Source organism: Arachis hypogaea, chromosome 19 (genome assembly GCF_003086295.3).
Source record: "Arachis hypogaea cultivar Tifrunner chromosome 19, arahy.Tifrunner.gnm2.J5K5, whole genome shotgun sequence".
NCBI classification, from domain to species: Eukaryota; Viridiplantae; Streptophyta; class Magnoliopsida; order Fabales; family Fabaceae; genus Arachis; species Arachis hypogaea.
Window position 1 is genome coordinate 48203315 of NC_092054.1, and position 10584 is coordinate 48213898.

Here is a 10584-nt window from a genome sequence, read left to right on the forward strand (position 1 = left end):
CTCTATATATATAGGTGGGTGATAATTAAAAATTGCATGATTCATGTAGGTAGCTTGCACTTAGAATAGATTGCATTGTATGAGATTCCACCATTCTAACTTTACCCTTTCTCTTGGATTTAGCATGAGGACATGCTATTGTTTAAGTGTGGGGAGGTTGATAAACCCATATTTTATGATGTAATTTGTGCTCAAATTGAGTGTTTCTATCAATTCTTCACCCACTTATTCATGTAAATTGCATGGTTTTACTTTTCCTTCCTTATTTTATGATATATATGAAAAACATGTTTCCTATGCTTTAAAAATATTAATTTTAATTATCCTTTATTACCATTCGATGTCGTGATTTGTGTGCTAAATGTTTCAGATCTCATAGGGCAGGAATGGCTTAAAGGACAAAAAGGAAACATACAAAAATGGAAGAAAAACACAAAAATGGAGTTTTGAAGAAAAGGGCAGCGACGCAAACGCATGGACCACGCGAACGCGTGCCTAGCGCGAAAATGCAGCGACGCAAACGCATGGATGACGCGGACGCGCGCCTTGAGAAAAATGCAATTGATGCGTACGCGTGACCAACGCGTACGCGTGACAAGGAAAACTCCCAGATGATGCGAACGCGTGACCCACGCGGACACGTGACAGACGCCACGTACAGGAATCTGCAGAAAATGTTCCCAGCGATTTCTGGATCCTTTTTCGGCCCAAATCCAAACCAGAAACACATAATATAAGCCAGAGAATGGAGGAATAAAAGGAGACACATAATACAACATTCATAATTCATAATATTAGGTTTTAGATGTAGTTTTAGAGAGAGAGGTTCTCTCCTCTCTCTTAGGATTTAGGATTAGGATTTCTCTCAAGTTTAGGATTATTTCTCTTTAATCACAGGTTCAATGTTCCTTCAATTTACTTTCTAGTTTTATTTACTTCATTACTTTAATTGATAGTTATCTTCCAAATTTGGCTTATGGACCATTCATGTTATGATTTTCTTAATTAATATATTTTGAGGTATTTTAGATTTGATTTTGCTTTAATTTATTTATGAATGATTTCAATTCAAATTAGATTTATTTTCCCCTTTTGGCTTTGGTTAAGTAATTTATAACACTTGAGTTATCAACTCAGCTGTTGATTGAAATTGGAATTCTTAGCTGGTTAATTTGCACTCCAATAAATCTAGTCTCTCCATAGGAGTTGACTAGGACCTGAGGATCAAATTAATTTGTCCACTTGACTTTCCTTTGTTCAGCAAGGGTTAATTAGAAGTGGGAGCAGAATCCAATTCTCTTCACACCTGATAAGGATAACTAGGATAGGACTTCAATTTCTTATACCTTTCCAAGAGATTTATTATTTATTTAAATTAATTCCTACAATTTACTTTCTTGCCATTTGTTATTCTTGCTTTTTATCTTATACATTAAAAAAACCAAAAACATATCATTTTACATAACCAATAATAAATCATACTGCCTTGCAACTCCTTGAGAAGACGACCCGAGGTTTAAATACTTCGGTTATAAATTTTATTAGGTTTTGTTACTTGTGACAACCAAACTTTTGTTCGAAAAGATTTTCTGTTGGTTTAGAACTATATCTACAACGCGATTAATTTTATAAAATTTCTTTATCGACATTAAAATCCGTTCGTCAAATGCCCTTGGGAATCTAAAGTTTTAGAGCCTTCTTCCATTGAGCTTGAAAACAATATTAAGGAGGATAGTGCACAACCTCCAAGGCATGTTATGCATAAAGAATTGGAAGAAATGGACCAAGCAATAAGACCCCCTATTTATGATGATTCTACATCAACATATGATCCTTTTGAGCTTAATAAATCTTCCCCCTTTGAATTTGAGGTTGATGTTGAGATAAATTTCACATTGCCTCCGGTTTATGATTTGAGCGATGTGGAAGAATTAGAAGAATTTGGTGAAGAAGAGGTAGAAGTTGAAGAAGCTTATTAAGAGGTTGAAGTCCCTCAACAAGGACGGATGAGAGTGGAAATTGCCTTGTCAAGACCGTTGGAAGCATCTGTCCCTAGGTCGCCATCATCCATTACACCATTCGAGTGGGTAAAATTCATCTCTCTTAGCTTTCTTATGCCACTTGAATATGGTTTGCTAGAAATGGATAGTCAACTTAGGATGCTTTGTGGGTTGAAGAGTAGAAGAGATATGACTAGTGGTTGGGATTGTAAATCAAGGTTCATTATGGTTGGATGTTCAAGGTCTAAGTGCAAGGGTTGGTATAGTTCTCCATTGATTGGGTCTAGGAGGATATCTTGGTGTTCACATGAGAGTTCTATGTGCTTGACACCCGGAGAAAATTATGATGATCAACTTGAAGACGGGTGTAGAAACAAAGTTTGAGATCTCGGCATATGTGATGAGGATCAATTTTGGGAGGTCCGAGCTTGTGGAGAACTTCACCGTGGTCTGGTGAACTTGGTTGGAAACTCTAGCAATCATTTGAAGTCCAAGCATTGGTAGAAGTTTGAGGATGAATTCAAGCAGAAGCCTGCTTGATTAGAGCTCTCCATAAGTCCAACTTAAGAACAATAAATAAAAGTATTAGTTGGGAGACACTCTACCATGGTAAATTTTTCCCATTTTTTCTTTTGTTTATATTGGTAATAAGTTGAATTTTTATTTTTAGTTAGGCTTATTTAGTTTAAATTGTGGTTTAGCTTGTTTAATAATATTTGACATTGCTTTGGTAGCTTGTTAGTTTCTCAATAAGCTTTTTAAGAAAAAAAAACAAAAGAAAAGAGATAAAACACAATTTTTTGGTTTGTTTTGGATTGAATTGAGTGGATTTTGTCAACTCTTCTCACACTTATCTATATAATTTAGATGTTTTTAAGATTCCTTCCTAATTTTGTGCTATGATCGAAAACATGCTTCCTAAGCCTTTAAATTACTAATTTTTAACCCTCTCTTATTACCATTCGATGCCGTGATGCGTTTGTTGAGTGATCTCAGAGTTATAGTGCTGGAATGGCATAGAGGATGGAGAGAAAGCATGCTAAAGAGGAAGGAACACAAGAAATTGAAGTTTGGAGAAGCTGGTCTCGACGCATACGCATGGCTGATGCGTACGCATGACCAGGTGCAGCAAGATGGCATGTATGTGTAGCTGACGCATACGGGTGACTAGAGCATTGTCCATATGACGCGTACGCGTGGCAAGTGCCACGTGTCTCATGAAAGGAAATATGTTGGGGGCGATTTCTAGGCTGTTTCTGGCCCAGTTTCAAGACCGAAGTAGAGAGAAAAGGCTTGGGGGAGAGCTAGCTTGGACACACTTTTACCATTAGTTTTTGTTTTGAGTAATTTTGAATTCTAGAGAGAGAAACTCTCAACTCTCTCTAGGATTTTGCTGTTCTTAGTCTAATTTCATTTGGATTCATAGATGAAACCTTTGTTACCTTCAATTCTAGTCATTTTACTTGTAGATCTCATCTCTAATTTCATTTAGTACTCTTTTCATTGTGGTTATTTTGTGTTCATAGTTTGGATATTGTTGGATTTGAATCTTATTAATGCATTGAGGTATTTTTCATGTTCATTGTTGTTATTTGTTTTGTTATTATTGATTGTTGTTAGTGGGTAACCTTGGTTTAGACTATTTCTTCACTTTTACCATGTCTTTTGTTCTTGCTCATCAAGTGTTTGAGGAAATGTCACTTATAACTACGGAGTAATTGGAGCCTCTTAAATTGTTATACTTGGGTGTTGATGGGTAATTGAGAATTGCTAGTTAACTTGAACCTCACCAACTCTAGTCCTTTTCTATGAATTAACTAGGAATTGTGGGCTAAAGTTAATTGTGCTCATTGACTTTCCTTCAATTGTTAGAGGATGACTAAGTGAAAGCAATAAGCCTTTAATATCACACTTGGGGAAGACAATGAGGATAGAATCTCCAATTCTCACCCCTAGCCAAGATCTTTTGTATTGATTGAGTGTCACTTTCCTTGTTGAATATTGATTCTTAGTTCTCTTAGTCTAGTTTCACATGCTTAGCCATAGTTTTGATTATTGCCATCCCTATTTTGCATGCTTGTTAGTTGATGGATTGTTAGGTTGTTAGTTTAATTGCTTCAATTTAATTGCTAGTTGTCAATTGCCTTAATTTCTAGTCATTTACTTTTCTTGCACTCAACTCAAAATCCCAAGGACTCCTAACCAATGATGTGCATCTCTTGGCAACTCCTAGGAAAAATGACCCGGGATTCTACTCCCGGTTATTGATCTTATTGTTGTGACACATTTTCTAACTTTGACTAGAGGATATCTCGTTGGTTGGGACTATACTTCGCGATGTTGAATTGGAAAAACTCTTTGGTAATTCCTAACCGACACTTATCCTCGCGTCAAGTTTTGGCGCCGTTGCCAGAGAGTTGCATATGTGTGCCATGTTATTGGTTGGTGTAAATATGTTCACATGTGAATATTTGCACTTCCTTTGATTGTTTGCTAGTTTGGTTATTAGTTAGGATTCATCTTTAGTAGCATTTAGTAGTTACTTTTCTTAGTGTATTTTGTTGTCATGAGCTCTATGTTTCTATCATTGAATGACGCGTTCATTGCCGAATCCGAGCTTAGCTTCATTTGATCCCGAATTGAAAAGACTTTATTTCATATTAGGCAAGCTCGGCATCGGTTAGCCTTTGTTGATGGTGAAGGAGTTTCTGCCAATTCACAACCTTATCTAAGGTTGAATCCGAAGCGTCATTTGTGGAAGGAACTATCTACTCTTCCATTGATACTATTGATAACTCTTCCATTGATTTAGGTACCGATACTATGGCCGCTCTTAGAAGAATCACTCTCAAGGAGGCGGGAGCTCCGAATTTCACTCTCCAACCATTTCAAGTGCGCCATCCGGATTTGAATGCCGATTTTGAGCTAAAGACTGGGTTGATTAATCTATTTCTTAAATTCCATAGTCTATCCGCTCAAGATCCCATCAAGCACCTTAGAGACTTTAAAACGTCTTGTTCAACTACTAGGCGGTATGGTGCGGATGAAGTTGCCATTTGGTTATATACCTTCCCATTCTCTCTTGAGGGAAGAGCTAAAGAATGGTTCTATACCCAATCCGAGGAGGTTGTCACTAATTGGGATTTGCTTAAAAGATAATTTTTGGATAAGTTCTTCCCACCGGATGTGACGGATAGGTTGAGAAAAGAGATCTCATGTATCATTTAAGGTGACTCGAAAACGCTCCATGAGTATTGGGAGCGTTTTAGGAAGCTCCTTAATTCATGCCCTCATCACATGATTGACGATTTGGTGTTGATTGGTTACTCTTGCCAAGGCATAAAGTCTCAAGATAAGATCCTTTTGGATGCTTTGAGTAATGGCTCTTTAACAAAGTACAAAACGGCGGAGGAAGCTTGGCAACTTATTGCCGATCTAGCCAAATATACCCAACATGCAAGGCAAAGAAACAATCATCCAAGGGCCATCAATGAAGTTTCCTCTAATGAATCTGCCCTCACCAAGACCTTAGGGGAGATAACCACCATTCTCAAGCAAATCCACCTCAACCAACAACAACCTCCACCTCATCCACAACAACAATGCCAACAGATAGTCCCACAAAGAATATGTGGAATTTGTGCTTGTTACTCTCACTATACCGATGAATGTCCACAACTCTAAGAGGACAATACCTTGGCGGTCACCAAGGCTTACTTCAACCGTCCGAATCAAGGGCGTAACTACCAACAAGGGGGTAACTACAACCAAGGTTGGCAAGACAATCACAATCAAGGATGGAGAGAGAACTACAATCAAGGAAGGAGAGACAATGGTGCAAGCCAAAGGTGGAACAATAATCTCCAACAAAATCGGTATTGACAAAACCCTCCATATCAACAACAAAACCATGGTCAAAAATACCAACCACCTTACCTAAGATAAGCTCAAGCGCCTCAAATCACCCAACCTCAAGTCCCCCAAATCACCTACCCCTCCTCTTCCTCCAATCAAGCTCCAACAGATGATAACCTCCGTATTCTCCTTCAAAAGCAAAGTGAGTTCCAAAAGATACAAGAATCTTATATGGCCACTTTGACCGAAGCCATATCCCGAATGGCTCCACCTTTCACTTCAAACACTCAACCTTCAAGCTCTAGTACACTTCCCTCTCAACCCTTACCTAACCCTAAGGGTGGTCTCAATGCCATCACCTTGAGGTCCGGTACTACATTACAAGAGAGAAGTCTCGAGGAGCCAAGTTGAAGGAAGGTTACTCAAGATGAAGATGTTGTTGAGGTGGAAGATGTAGAAGATGAAGATGAGGTGCAAGGGGTGGTTAAAGAAGAAGTTTCTCAAGCAAGGGATGGAGTCTCCGAGGAAGAAAATATTTTGAAGGATGTTATTCCAATTCTTTTCCCCAACTTAGCAAGGAGGACCAAGAAGTAATTAGAGCTAGATCCAAAGATGGTGGATATCTTCAAAAAAGTTGAGGTAACAATTCCCCTTTTTTATGCAATTCACCAAGTTCCCAAGTATGCTAAGTTTCTAATAGATTTGTGCATCAACAAAGAGAAGATTCATGATTTAGAAACTATTCCTTTGGGTAGCTCAATTTCTGCTTTGATGGGTGCTATACTAGAGAAATGTGGTGATTCTGGTCCTTGTCTAGTCACTTGCACTATAAATGGTGTACAATTTGTTGATTGCATGTGTGATCTAGGTGCTTGTGTTAGCATTATGCCTTTGTCTGTTTATGATACATTGAAGCTTCTACCGTTGAAACGGTCAGCGGCCCGTTTTGTTTTGGCGGATAAAAGTATAATCTCTGTGGTTGGCATTGTGGAAGATATCTTAGTGAGTATCAAGGGGTTGACTTTTTTAATTGATTTCTATATTCTTGAGATGCCCCCTAATGACTACGGAAGACCATCATCTATCTTGCTAGGTAGGCCATTTTTGAAAACCTCATGTTTAAATTCGATGCTTTCTCTGGTACCTACTCCTTTGAAATTGATGGAAGAATGGTAAATTTTAATCTTGATGAGGCTATGAAACATCCTCCGGAAGACCATTCTATCTTTCGGTGTGAAATGATTGATGATATTGTGGCCGAAGTCCACCATGATAGCCTTGATGAGAAGAATATGGTTCAAGGTGCAAGTGTGGGGAAACCCCATAAGTATGAAGAAGACACCTTACCACCTCCGGTGTTGCCGGATGATCAAGTGTCAATCCATGAGTTAAGTGTGGATTTAAAACCACTTCCACCCCACCTTAAGTATGCCTTTCTTGAAGAAAATCAAAAGCTCCCGGTGATCATTGCAAAGGAGCTTACCTCTCAACAAGAGGAAAGGTTGCTTGATGTGTTGCAAAAAAACAAGAAGGCTATTGGGTGCAGTTTGGCGGATATAGTTGTTATAAGCCCTCAAGTTTGTGAGCATCGCATTTTTCTAAAGGAGGGAACCAAGCCTATCCGTCAACCTCAAAGGTGCTTAAACCCCACAATCCTAGAAGTTGTGAAGAAAGAGGTGACCCGATTGCTAGAGGCCAACATTATCTACCCAATCTCGGATAGTGAGTGGGTGAGTACCGTGCAAGTAGTTTTGAAAAAGTCTGGTGTCACCATAGTCAAGAACGAGAGTGGGAAACTTATGGCCACAAGGGTACAGAACTCGTGGAGGATTTGCACTGTGCTTGAATTTGGCTACTAGGAAGGACCATTATCCATTACCATTCATCGATCAGATGTTTGATCTCTTGTCCGGTAAGTCGCATTATTGCTTTTTAGATGGCTATACTGGTTACTTCCAAATCCATATTCCTCCCGAAGACCAAGAGAAAACCACTTTCACATGCCCCTTTGGAACATATGCTTACAAAAGAATGCCCTTTGACTTGTGCATGTAATGCACCAGCTACGTTCTAAAGGTGCATGATGAGCAAATTTTTGGATTTTCATGAGTGCTGTATGGAGGTTTTATGGATGATTGACAACGAGACGATTTGCATAGGTTATGAATTTGATTATCAAAATGGAGTTGGAGTTGTAAGTATAGTCCTAACCCAACAAATTGTCCATCGATCAAATGTTATCATAATTCAAATTAAATAACCGAGAGTATTTAACTCCCGGGTCGTCTTCCCTAGGAGTTGCAATTAAGTGTACAATGTTATTGGCTATGGGAGGAAATGGGGGGTTGGATGATAGCAATTGGCAAGAAATTAAAATGCAAGAAGGTAATTTAACATGCAAGAAATTAAATGAAGGCAAGTAAAGGCAATGAAAATGGAAATTGAAAGCTAAAAAAGACTCATGGCAAGAAGTGGGTAATTAAGGATTCATATCCTAGTTGTGGACCACAAACATGATAATTGTGTGTGGATTAATCCCAATTAGTCAACCCTACATCGAGGATAAGTCAACTAGGCATAATTAATCTCAATTCCTAAGTCCTAAGTCAACACTAGGGGTCACTTAGAGTCAAGGGAAACCAAATTAATTAACAACCATCACACAATGTGGAATGGACATCCACCACTCAAGTTCACCCAAATACCCAAATTCCCAACCAAGAGTGTGAGAACTAAGTAAAAACTCAACTAAGTATTTTGTCAAACACTTGCTGGGTGTGAAAATAAAGCATGGTAAAATGACAAGAAATAATAAATGCTACAACTACCAAGCAAGGAAAGTAAAGATAGCAACTCCATAAAGCAATAAATGACATGAAAACATAAATTTCATTAAATGTAAATTAAAATAACAAGAGTGTGCTTAAACATAAAAAGCAACAAAATGAAAAATTAACATGATAACATAAGGAAATTAAGACAAGAGAACAAAGAAAGGTAGAAGAAACTAGATTAAAACAAGAATTAAAAGTAGCAATTACAAGGAAATTAAACTAAAAACCCTAGGTTCTAGAGAGAAAGGGGAGCTTCTCTCTCTAGAAAATAAACTACATGACTAAAATCTAACCCTAATTGCTCCCCCCCTTCACATGGAATGAAGCCTTGTCTAATATAGGAAGAATCAGCTTCAGAGAGTCCCAAAACTAGGTTCTGGAGGCCCAGAAATCACCCCCAGCGATTTCTATTAAGTGAGTCACGTGCTAGCTGCGACGTGTACGCGTGCGTCACACGTACGCGTCATTTGGTGAAATATACTCCCATGCGTACGCGTCACCAAACTTGCGCGCGTGAGCGTGCGCATGCACGGAAGCTGAATCTTCCAAAACTTCATTTCTTCATGCTTTCTCCCTTTTTGCATGCTTTCCCATCACTTCTGCCATCCATATTAGCCTTGTAAACCTGAAATTACTCATCAAACACATCAAGGCACCCAATGGAATGAAAGTAGAATAAAATTAATTAAATTAAGCAAAAAATAGCATGTTTTCACAATTAAGCTCAATTTAGGGAGAAAATATAAAAGCATGCTATTTGGATGAATAAATGTGGGTTTGTGTGATGAAATCCACTTAAATCAAACTAAAATATACCGAAAAATATGGACTCATCAATAATTTCAGTGTTTATGGTGATTCTTTTGTCCATTGTTTGGATAATCTTGCTAGAGTATTAGAACGATGTACCACTTCAAACCTTGTGTTTAACTTTAAAAAATGTCACTTTATGGTAAAGCAAGATATTGTTTTGAGTCACATCATTTCTAACGATGGTATTTCTGTTGACCCTACCAAGGTGGATATTTTTTCTGGATTACCTTACCCCTCCTCTGTAAGGGAGGTCCGTGCTTTTCTTAGTCACGTAGGTTTTTACCGGCGTTTCATCAAAGACTTTAGTAAGGTTGCACTAACTCTTTCCCATTTATTACAAAAAGATGTAGAGTTTGACTTGAGTGAAGATTGTATGAAAGCATTTGATAAGTTGAAGAATGTCTTGACCCAAGCTCCCATTATAAGAGGGCCAGATTGGAGTAGGCTGTTTGAGATTATGTGTGATGCATCTAACTATGCAGTAGGAGCAGCGCTTGCTCAGCGTGAGGGTAAGGATTCCTATATCATTGCTTATGCTTTTAAGACATTAGATGGTGCCCAATCTAACTATACTACCACTGAAAAGGAGCTTTTAGCAATTGTTTTTGCCTTGGATAAATTTTGGGCCTATTTACTTGGAACCAAAGTGGTAGTATATTCAGACCATGCGGCGTTGAGGTACTTGCTAGCCAAGAAAGAATCAAAGCCAAGGCTAATCTATTGGATATTGCTTTTGCAAGAATTTAATTTAGAGATCAAGGATAGGAGTGGTTCCCAAAATTTGGTGGCGGACTACTTGAGTTGCCTAGAGCACTAAAAGAGTGACTCCACTCTTATCAATGATGCATTTCCTCATGATAACTTGCAAGCAGTATCCGAGGTGGTTCCTTGGTACGCACCCATTGCTAATTATTAGATTGGTTGCACCTTCCCTCCAAAATTCTCTAAGCATCAAAGGGACAAGCTCAAGAGCGAGTCCAAATATTACATATGGGATGAACCATATTTGTGGAGATGTGGTGCCGACCAAATAATTAGAAGATGTCTTCCACAATCTGAGTTTCAGTCTATTTTAGAGGCTT

The 10584-nt window shown here is 38.4% G+C and overlaps 1 non-coding gene across 1 annotated transcript; it reads right to left on the reverse strand.

Moving 5' to 3' along the window:
- Positions 1 to 5195: 5195 nt before the first annotated feature.
- Positions 5196 to 5299, reverse strand: LOC112781119 (small nucleolar RNA R71). The gene has a single exon (XR_003191913.1). It is a non-coding gene; the product is annotated as a small nucleolar RNA R71 (small nucleolar RNA).
- Positions 5300 to 10584: the final 5285 nt, after the last annotated feature.